This window comes from Epargyreus clarus, unplaced genomic scaffold (genome assembly GCF_041222505.1).
Source record: "Epargyreus clarus isolate Ecla_fem2 unplaced genomic scaffold, WU_Ecla_fem_2.2 ptg000014l, whole genome shotgun sequence".
In the NCBI taxonomy this organism is placed as follows: domain Eukaryota; kingdom Metazoa; phylum Arthropoda; class Insecta; order Lepidoptera; family Hesperiidae; genus Epargyreus; species Epargyreus clarus.
In genome coordinates, this window is record NW_027332222.1 from 11,628,775 (window position 1) to 11,641,216 (window position 12,442).

The 12,442-nt window shown below is 34.6% G+C and overlaps 1 protein-coding gene across 5 annotated transcripts in view; it reads right to left on the reverse strand.

The window, feature by feature from the left end:
• The window catches only part of Cip4 (formin-binding protein 1-like Cip4), a 78,682-nt gene that overhangs the window by 65,413 nt on the left and 827 nt on the right, over nt 1-12,442 (reverse strand). The window lies entirely within an intron of this gene.

Genomic DNA, 12,442 nt, shown 5'->3' on the forward strand with positions numbered 1-12,442 from the left:
TTTCTACATTTAATACACCTATTTACGATCAATTTTACTTCCATGAAAATAACGAGTTCTATGCATGCTACACACTATTAACTGGACATTAATGTGCAATCGATATATGACTTATTGAAGATCGCCGCTACAACGCACAAGCGAGCATGCGAAGCGCACATGAGCTATATCCTTTGAACTTATAATGACACCTATAATTATATTAACAGGTTTATTTATATATAACGTAATATTGTTTTAGCGAAACAAGTTACTAGTTTACATCACAAATAATGTTATATTATCCTGCATATTCGGATAGTCATGCAACTTAAATGGCGACATATATTCATTATGTGGTTTAAATTGAATCACAGTGTTACTAATAGAACGTAATTAATATACCTATAAATAACTGATCATTACCTTCCTTATCTGCCCACGGACATATAGTGTTTCAAATTTTTTTTAGATATTTTTTAGTGAATTTACTACTTACATATCAAGGGAAAACACAGGCCTTTTACCTTCAGACATTGAACGTGTCGTATCAGACAAAATCATATTTACACAAAATTTTGATGGGCAGTGTATATGCGCCCACACTGTTCACATCCATTCTATTGGAAGATATACCTAATTTTCTTTTGCCGAATCTGACCCTTACGATATCTGTATTATAAATACACCATAACCTTACCTTGTAATACGTTTTCAACTTCTAACGAATAGCTAATGATACAATGAGCAAAATCGATTAACCCTTTACCCCGAACGCCTTGAACGACTATTGTATGGGTGCAATTACATCCGATGCGTTAATCTCGATAATCTCAATATAATTAGGTCACTAGTACTTTCAAACTGTACGTATTAAGCCCCGTTTATATCTTCAGTCATTGAACGTAACAGACACGTGCTGTATCAGACAAAATTAGATTCTCTTTTCAATTTTTGAGAAACATGGCCCGTCTCTACGAGGATTGAATGACGATCTGAATTACGTTAGATATAAAATACATTGTAATGGAAACTACAATTTTGTCTGACACAGGATGTGTCTGACACGCTCTTTGTCAGCAAATATGAATCCTTATTAAGTTTATTTCAGTTTTAGAATCAGTAAAAGTCGTACAATAAATAATTACATCGAAAAATTGGTATAGTAGTCTAGTTAACGTTAAATTAATAAACCTTTACGGAAATAATACCTTACAATAGTGATAAAAAAAACTAAGTTAAAAAGCTTAGTGTTCCAGTGTAATCGGTCAACCATATCTTTTGTACCGGAACAGAACAGCGCAACCATTGTTATTCCAAGACAAAACAGGTGGGGTGCGTCATCTGAAACCAAATCCTGTACTGAAGATTCTACTGCCTATCACATTATACAGAACTCAGGTTTTTTAAGGTCCCGCACCCAAAGGGGAAAGTCTGTAACCTATTACTAAGCCTCCGCTATCTGTCCGTCTTTCCGTCTGTCACAAGGACCTATCTTTTGAACAGTAATACACACTTGAAGTTAACAGAAAATGTATAACGGTGGCCGCTATTACAAATACTAAAAATAAAAAAAAAATAAAATAAATAGGGGTCGCATTAAAATAACCCCCTATTAAGTCAGCGGTTTTAGCTTTATCTATTGAACTTAATAGGTTGACAGTTCAAATTTTCACAATGCGTTAACATCTATGTCTGCTAAGACAACAAATAGTAAAAATAAAAAATAAATGAAAATTTCATGGTACGGAATCCTCTACTATTTTACAATCCATATTAAAACATTAACCCTACTCAAAATTTCTCAAAAATCTACAAAAATCGATATTTCGTTACTCAATTGATTGGAGTGCATGAGTGGCATAAATTAGTAGTAATAATGAGTACAGAGATAAATGACTGGCATGCTTAGTGATATACACTGAGTAGGCAGATCTGACAATAGCGTTAATAGAGTTGTCTGTGTTGGGCTCGTTAAGAAATTAAATACGAATTAACTTACACATTGTCAGCAGAGCGATTAACAAAATATGTGATAAGAGGTTACTATTCTTTCTTTAATCTACTACTAAATCAAAATCTATTACTCGTATCTTCGAAGAGGAATTACCTAATGACAGTATTTCCATATTATCGAGAACTCCCGGAGTTAGATAGTTAATTGTATCAGGCGTTACTTTGCGGAAATCCATGCTATTAAGTTAAGATTAAAACTACTTCGCAACAATCCGCTACAAATATGTATGATGGTATATATTTTAAACCATGCAGTATGTACCACCTTCCCTCCCTCAAAGGATGCATGCAGATGCAAAAATTAAAAATATACACCACCATACATACCACCACCAACACCTGTTTCGCTTCAAAACGGAGCATCATCAGGGTAAGTTGACTCTACGACGGTTAATCGCTAAGGCTTAGCGATTAACCGTCGTTTTAATCTTAACTTACTCCCGGAGTTCTTTCGAAAAAAAGCTGCAAAATGAGTTTTCTAAAAAGACGATGCATTGTCGATAATTAACGTAGGGAAATTTATTTGTCACAAGGTTTGTTTTACAGTATTAAGTACTGAAATATTTTAACCTAGAAATTAAATTGTAATTAATTTAATTTAAAAGTCGATAATGTATTTCTGTTGATATGTGAAGTTGTCCACATATGATCTGCTCTCTTCGCTAGATTTAGACAGAAAAAATACCTCCTCATTTTTCTCAGTCACTAAAAAGGGCTGTATTCTGTCGCCTTCATTGCAGCGTGGTCCTAAGCAGTTTCGTATGTCACAGATGCCCCTAAGCTAGTCACAACCCTCCTGAGGGATTAGACTGAGCTGTGGCTATCTCGCACACTCGAAATTGCTTCCCCCTCCACTTCTTTGTTCCGACAGACCTTAATCTCGATTTACTGTGCTCAGTGAAGATGAAAACAGTACAGTATATGTAACAAACAAGTTTACGGAACAACTAACTTTAGTTGAATCAAACTTTTTTAGAATTAATCTGATTCTAAATAACAATTGATCTGGAGGATAAATCGACAAGTAGACGAGTAGTTGTTTAATGTGGGATATAAAAATCTCAGAACAAATCCGAAATTAACCGATAATATGTCTACTTTCGGATCTGTTCAAGATGTTTGCTCGTTACAAATGTCTTTTGGAAATAAGCTCCTTCCCTAACCCACAAAGATATAACAGAATTTGTAACATTTGAATAGAACAGGTGCTCATTCAGGGAACTAAGCAAAAAAGTCGTGCGCTGTAAGCAGGTGTAGAACGTTGCGTTTTTATCATAAGACTTCGACTTTTCCTTTTTATCATAAAGTTTGAAGGAATTAAGAGTTTCCAATATGATTTTGTGGTCTCACGAAGATAGAAATACGTCTGTACTGTTACAAAAACCTGTTACTCATTCATAATCAAGACTTTGGTCTTAGTCTAAGCGGTCTCGCTGGGTAATAGAAATAATGGTAGCAATGGCAATCAACGTATCTATTCGAGTATGGCGGTTATCCAGGTCGTGGTTACAAAACGCTCAGCGAAGTAGTTCACGGACTCGCTAGATAATTCATTTGTGAGACACCTGCTCTTACGTGCTTCGATCGGTGCAACAATACTGTTGTACACAAACAGTTATCATACGTGTCGCGTGTAGTATAGAGATAAGTATGTTTGTACTTATGTGTAAATCCTATTAGTATTTAAGCAATACTGTGCATTATATTGGTTCATAATATATTGGGACGTGAATCAAATAACATCTTTCATTTTCGCCTCGATCTCCCATCCTTACATGGCGACCCTGCCAGTAAGCGATCGGGTTCGCGCTGCATTCCGATCGCCAAATAAGTAGCGTAATGTGAGCTTTGAGTGACGATGAATCTATACCTAATGATGTTCACATTAATTGAGTTGCCTGTTGCTAAGTGCAGTGGACGATTGACCTGTGATTCTTCTCGCGCGTGTAAAGACTATAATCCAAAATGGGAAAATCTCAATCGAAAGAAGAAATTGTGATTGCCCAAACAGCTAGTGGCGGCAATAACTCTTCGTCCTTAGAAGAGCTAAAGTACCATACGAGCTTCAGTACACATATTTTGGGCGGCATATGTCTTATTTTGCTGCTGGCTGCCCTGTACTTCACCTACCGGCGGTACAATAAATGTCATCGGAGATGGATACAGAGAGAGATCCAGGAAGACAATTTTCGACGATCCAGTAGCTGGTTTCGGCGCCGGGAGATACGTGACGGACGAGGAGCTATCGATGGGAATCAAGAAGACCAAGCAGGCGTGAGAATAGTGTGAAAAGAAAGTGTTTCTGAGTGCAATGTGCGCGGTGGAAGTGTTATGTAACGAATTTATTTAGAGGACTTTAGTTAGTACTATTTTACGATAGAACCAATTGTTACCGTAGAAAAAAATATGTCGCATACTTTATATACTCGTACGTAATTTCATGGCAACATCTTTAGAAAAATATTATGATGCTTTGTTAAATATAAGAACTTATCTAGTTAAAATAGGACCACAAAGACGTGCAAAGGGTAATATTTGCTCTAAAAAATTAGAGGAAGCGAATTTAATATTAAAAGGTTTTGAAAAATGTTTAAATGAGTTACGTATAAGTGTTAAGCAATTAAATAAGAACGAGTTAATCTTAATTAATAATTACAGTGATAAAGTTAGGAAAGTATTTCAGGAAATAGAGGGTTTGTGTTGTATACCTTTAGATAGTACCAAAACAATGGAGGGTTTTAATTTGAAAGTAGCAGTTTCATTGCTGCCTGTTATGAATGATAAGGAAACGGTAACTAAACAACTGATTTCTTCTATAGAAATGTACAACTCTATGCTCGATGAGAAATCTAAGCCTTTATTAGTACAGTTTGTATTGAAAACCAGATTATCAGAAGGTGCAAAATTAAAATTAAGTCAGAAATATGAAACTGTACAACTCCTTGTTGATGACATGAAAAAGTTCCTTTTAACTAAAAAGTCTTTCACAGCGATTCAAGAACAGCTGTTGCGGTGTACTCAAAATCATCGGGACATCGAGGACTACGGTAAGGAAATTGAAAAACTTTTTGTTGATTTAACTATATCCCAAGCAGAAGGAGACCCAGAAAAATATGAGTTTCTTAAGCGCCTAAACGAAAAAACAGCCATTAAAAGGTTTGCCTCTGGCTTACGGAGTAGTAACTTGAGCACAATTATTTCTGCCAGAAATTATGAAAAATTGAACGACGCCATACGAGGCGCTCAGGATGAACAGATTTCTTTGTTTCCAGAAAATACTGTAATGACTATGACAAATAGAAATTCAGCTCGTGGACGCTATTTTCAGAACCGAGGTGGCTGCAGTAGTCATCAATTTCAGCGTGGCCGACACAATCAACGTGGTTATGGTCACCCTACTCGCGGTCAGCCGCAGATCATCTACCAGAACTCCGCGATGAGTCGAGGTAGTAGAGGTGCTCGAGGTCAGTACAATAATAATTATCGTTCTAACCGCGGTCGAAACAATTTTCGTTACCGAAATTCGACGATTAATTCTATGAATTCAGACTCTAACCCACGTTCGGAAGTTACTACGAATCAAAGTACCACCATACCTACTCAGTTTTTTCGAGAATAAAAGTATAAAACATTCCGTATGTTATTACGATCATTATAATACAATAAAATTGTCAGTTGGTAACAGTGCGCATAATTGGTTAGTTGATACGGGCGCATCGCTTAGCGCGGTGAAGTATGACACCTTACAAAAACATAACATACCATTCCAAATAGGGCATGTTAAAATCAACGGAGTGTGTGGTGAACTTCGTTCGATAGGTTTTGTAGACTTAAGATTGAGTTTTATGGATGAATATTTTATACATAGATTTCATGTTTTTAAAGACTTGTGTTGTTCGAGTGATGGAATTTTAGGATTGGACTTTTTAAAAAAATACAAGGGAAAACTAAACTTAGAATTAGACACGTTAAGGTTAACAAAGAATAACAAAGAACTCTATTTAGATTTACAACCTAGTATATCAAAAAGGAAGTATATTAGTTTATCACCTAGGTGTGAATCAGTACACTTTTTGCAAACGCGTTTAAATGAGGATTGTGTGGTATTGCCGACTGAATTATGCGAGGGTGTGTTTTTAGCAAGTTGTATTGCAAGGCCTGTGAATGGAAAAATACCAGTTCGGATATTGAACACGCGGGAAGAGGATATTAATTTGAGTTTCTATAGCCCACATGTAGAAAAATTATCAGAGTACAGTATGCTTTCTTTTGATAAACCCGTAATTAACGCTGATAGGGTCAAAAAATTATTTAATGAATTAAAACTAGATTATTTAAATCAAGAGGAACAGTTGGAAATAGAGAAAATTTGTGCAAAGTTTTCTGATATATTTCATTTAGAGGGGGACAAGTTAAGTACGTGTAACATTTATGAGCAGTCAATTGTTTTAAAACCCAATACGGTACCTGTGTATAAAAAGCAATACCGATTGCCTAAATCTCAAAAAGGGGAAATACAGAAACAAATTGAGAAAATGTTGGAGGATGATATAATTGAGGAAACTATGAGTGAATGGTCAAGTCCGATTCTTTTAGTTCCGAAAAAGTGTGATACAGGTGAAAAAAAATATAGGCTCGTAGTTGATTATCGTAAATTGAACGAAAATATTTCAGACGATCGATTTCCTCTTCCAAATATTGTTGATATTCTAGATTCACTTTCGGGAGCTATGTATTTCAGTCATCTTGACCTGCAAACGGGCTATTTTCAATTTAATTTAGAACCAAATAGTAGAAAGTGTACGGCGTTCACATTTGATAAACAATATCAAATGAAACGTATGCCCATGGGGCTCAAAACAAGTCCAAGTGCTTTTTCAAGAGCAATGACAGTCGCGTTATCTGGTTTAAATTATGATAAGTGTCTCATATACATGGACGATTTAATATGTATAGGCAGAGAATTAAGTAGTCATAATAAAAATCTAATTGATATTTTTACAAGGCTTAGGCAAGTTAATCTGAAACTGAACCCTAAGAAATGTCAATTTTTGAAAAAGGATTTATTGTATCTCGGACATGTCGTAAGTGCAGAAGGGTTAAAACCTGATCCCGAAAAAACAAGGGTTATAAATAATTATCCGATTCCAAAATGTAGTGATGATGTAAGACGCTTCGTAGCTTTTTCTAATTATTATCGTCGTTTTATTCCTAACTTTGCTGAAATTGTAATACCACTGAATAAATTATTGAGAAAAAATACCGATTTCATATGGACGGACGACTGCGAAAAATCATTTCAATTATTAAAACGTTGTCTAGTTTCACCTCCCATTTTACAATATCCAGATTTTTCGATTGATAATGAATTCCAATTATACACAGACGCATCAAATATAGCGATAGGTTCTATGCTGTGTAATAAAGATGGTCGTCCTGTGGCTTATGCCAGTCGCAGTTTGAATAAAGCCGAGTTAAATTATCCCACAATAGAAAAAGAAATGCTAGCAATAGTTTGGTCTGTCAAATACTTTCGACCATATTTATTTGGAAAACGCTTTAAAATTTATTCCGATCACCGCCCGTTAGTTTATTTGTTTAATATGAACAACCCTTCTAGTAGGCTTACTAAATTTCGTCTGATTCTAGAGGAATATGATTTTGTGATTGAATATGTAAAAGGAACTAAAAACGTGGCAGCTGATGCATTATCTAGAGTAGAGATTACATCAACTGAACTAAAAGAAATGAGTGAACATATATTGAATGTGATGACTAGAAAACAGAGGGAAAAGATGAAGAATGCGGGGGAAATTCAAACGAAAGTGTCGGGTACTAACAATTCCACTAACAGCTGGTCTGATCAACCGAGAGTTGTGGAAATGCTTAGGAAACCGATAAATTCGGTTGAATTCTTGGTTATTTCTAGAAAGAAAATGCGTAGCATGAAAGATAGCAATTGTTTGGACATGTTTATACTAAATGAAAAAGAAAATATATTATATACGTGCCCAGAGTTACGATCATATACAGCGCGAGACGCCTATGTGAGTGAGCTGGAGCATTATTGTAATAAAATAAATATTAAAGAATTATATATTGTAAAACTTGCAAGTAATAAAGAATTTATCGATATGTTGTCGAAAGAGATAAGTAAAAGAAAATCGTGGTCCGGACCTCGAATAAATATTTTAAAAGGGAAAAGTAGAGTTATTAGTGACGATGACAAAAAAGTAGTTATGAATGACTACCATATTTTACCAACTAGTGGACATGCCGGCATTAGACGGATGTTAAATAACATTAAAAAGTCTTATTTCTGGCCTGGCATGGAACGGGATGTGACGAATTTTGTAAATAAATGTAAGAAATGCCAAATGCAAAAACATTTTTTTACCTGTTAAAGAGCCTATGGTTATAACTTCAACTGCTATGGGTGCATTTGACAAAGTATACTTAGATATAATGGGGCCCCTAGATAAGGATTACTATGGTAAGGTTTATATTTTAACAATTCAATGCGAACTTACTAAGTTCGTTGAAGCTTATTCACTAGAACGTAAGGACGCAGTTTCCGTGGCAAAATCGTTCGTTGAAAACTTTATACTGCGGTATGGAGTGCCACATGAAATCGCGACAGATAAAGGATCCGAATTCATAGCATCAACAATGAGGGAAGTCTGTAAATTACTGCATGTAACTCAATTATTTTCTACAGCATATCATCACGAATCGATAGGTGCTTTAGAAAATACACATAAAAATTTAAATTCTTATCTTCGTATACAAACTAATAATAATTCAAAAGAATGGAGTACTTGGATTCCATACTGGTGTTTTGCATACAATACTACTGTCCATACTTCTACAAAATTTACACCGTATGAACTGGTTTTTGGTAAAAACTGTACATTACCGAGTAACTTAACTCAATTAGTAGAACCCTTATATAACAGTGACGATTATCCTTTGACATTAAAGTATAGATTGCAGAAATCTCAGGAACAAGCTAGAAATAATTTATTATTGTCAAAGATTAATAGAAAATGTAGTTACGATAAATATATTAACCCTATTAAATACAAATGTAATGATATGATACTAATAAAAAATGAAAATTGTAATAAATTCCAGAATGTTTATAATGGTCCATTTAGAGTTATTGAAGATATTTCACCAAATGTGCGCATATTAAAAGATAATAAAATTGAAACCGTTCACAAAAATAGAACGAAGCTACATATAGAATAGTACTATATGTATTGTTTTGTAACCAATATGTTTTATTTAGACTATACTTTACTATGTAATATTATGCAGTTATTTTTAAGGTATCATTGCAAAAATAAAGCAACTTTGTAGCTTTATTTTTTTTCAGAAGGAAAGGAGGTGTAGTATAGAGATAAGTATGTTTGTACTTATGTGTAAATCCTATTAGTATTTAAGCAATACTGTGCATTATATTGGTTCATAATATATTGGGACGTGAATCAAATAACATCTTTCATTTTCGCCTCGATCTCCCATCCTTACACGCGTTTGATTATGACTTTGCTCTACTGTAGAGGTGTCATGGAACGTCAGTGTCCGACGCTTCTTAACTAGAGCTTCCAGTTAAATTAGTAATACAAATAGGTCAGCTAAATTGAAAATTAGATCGGCGCATTCGATACGTTGCTTGAAGATGTTTCGTGTTAAGTTTACCGTGATGTTTTAAATCAAAATGAAATTGTTATGTACGGAGGATTAATGCATCCGCAGCAATTACTGTACGCATATGCAAATGCTATGACAGCGAATTACGATTCTCGAAGTATACTCAACGCAGGTACATCAAACGGGCTCATTTCTCAACCGGCAAGTAGCGAGCGAGTGCGGAATGCGGGCCAGCCGTCGCTATCGGCCTTGCATCTTGCCAACGCTGACCACTCACACTTCTAGATCGAATATGGACACTACAAAGCGAAATGTTTATGTGCGTTAGAGTACGCCGTGTACAGCGGACGTTGAACTGAATCACTCGGTCAAATCTACGATGCTTTAAACGCATCTAAAAATAAAAAAACTCCGAACTCTCTTTACTCTGGATTTTATTTTCCGCTGACACACGAAGGCTAGATCGCACCGATAATTGGGACAATAACGAATCGACGGACGCTTCGCAATAATGGCGAATGTACAATGGCAAGACTTATGGTCGAACGAGTCCGGTCTGTTTTTAACCGGAGCGACGTAAGAGCTGGTATTGTGTAAACAAACATTTGAATATCAACACGCGCATCTTCGGCCGAACTGGAATAGAGGCTGCGGAAGCTATCTATCTACATTACATTATGTTTGGTTGGTTTATATTTCATATCTAGACTAGTACCATACGATTAATGTTTCATGTAAACTACATTTGTGAAGGAATGATCTTATTATGAAATACATATGCAATACCTAATCAAGGCGTCATGACGACGTCGCCCATAGTATGACCAAATGATTCACAATATAAAAATCTATAGGACTTAACTCATCTGACCACAGTTTGGTAACACATATTTCGGTAGCTTAACGACCTTATCGGCGACGTAGCCAAAGCGTCCAGTTGCCTCTAACATAAAATACACAATGTTAACACAGCTGAACACACAGGAACTCAAGATTCATTACACCATACCAATCTAAGAGTGGAAATCATCTTTTTATCATAATTTGACGACCCGCGTGGCGACGCGTTCCCCATACCGGTTTGACGCGCAAACGGTTCCGGGTTCGATTCCCGGCCAGACAGATATCTGGATGATGAATTTAGACATGTATTCTGGGTCTGGGTGTTTGTGTATTCGTCTTTGTGTGTCCATGGCACATGACACAGGGAATCCTAGTGTGGGGCTGTGAGTGTAGAAATTGTTTATTATATGAATCTTTAATTCACAGTATGAAAATTAGATAAGAGAAAACTTTTTTCTTACTATTACATAATAAGTTAATTATGTAAGTTACTCATTGTCATAAAAAGATAATAAATTTTTATGGCTAGTTGAGTCACAGCTGATAAGTTTAGTAATAAGTGATAATTACTGACAACTCCAAGACTTAATAATCGGGTTAATGGACTTTAATACATTTTATGGTATTATCTAATAATTATAGATAATTCTTAGTATTTACATAAGTACAAGAATAAGCCACTACAATTTAGTAATGACTTTCAGAGTTATTTCTAATTTAGAAATTAGGACGTAAGTGATTACCATTTATCTGGGTTTGCAAATAAAAATAGGTTTAATTATTTTATTAAGGATTTTAGTATAAAAAGTACTTTGTTGTTTTATTTTTATCTGATTGCAGGAGGTCATGTTTTTCAAGTGTATATAATACTAGCTGACCCAGCAAACTTCGTACCGCCTCAAAATAGCTTTCGAATGTTCAAAGAATTTTTAAAATCAGTCTAGTAGTTTTTGAGCCTATTCATTACAATGAAACAAACAAACAAAGTTTTCCTCTTTATAATATTAGTGTAGATGTGTGTCATTGTTTGGTATGCCCTACAGCAGTTTGATGGATTTGAAGATAAATGGTGTTGTAGAATTCATTAAAATTCTGGGGAATTCTGGGAAAAGGGAAATAATTTATTTCCCTTTTTAAGTAAATTGTTTTAAGCTGTCAGATTTTTTAAATAAATATATAAAATATAAATAATTGCAGTACCGATAATGGCCATTTGGAGCACAACACTATCTATTCCTATGGTCATCCACCCTGTGCTTATCTGTTAGTTGAAGTTATCATAATGGTGTAGTGACACACAAATGCTTTAAATAAACATGTCTGTGTATTTTCCTCACTATGACTTATTTTGAAAATGTTTATTTTGCCTCATACCTATATAAAACCTCAGATTATAGTTGCACATAATATTTTAGAAGAATAATGAAGCCGCATGTTTTTCCCTAGTGTACATTTAACCACATTAATACCATAGAAATAATGATCATAATCCTATTCACATTTATACCACTGAAGCCTGGTATAATAATTTTATCACACACACAACCAGTATTACCTACACATACACAAAGTGGTGAAAGCAATGCAACTTATACTTTGTAACATAACTGTCCATTGACACAGTATAAAATATGAAATGGCTCTAAAGTGAGCCTTTTAATACCAAATATAGATGAAGATTGACCAATGAGTCCTGATGAAAACTAAACATTTTTAAGAAGGCAGTTTTAGCCATAGAATCATGACCAAGTGCATTAATGTCACTTAGATATTTAGTTAATTTTTTACTTAATATTGCTCAATAAGTATATCTGTATTTTATGATTATTTTTGTTGTTATATTTAACCAACATTTAACATGGTTTAACAAAAATAATACTACAAATAACTAATATACAAATACTGGAGTAAACATTTATTTGTTGAAACTAAAACTTAAAAAATATAA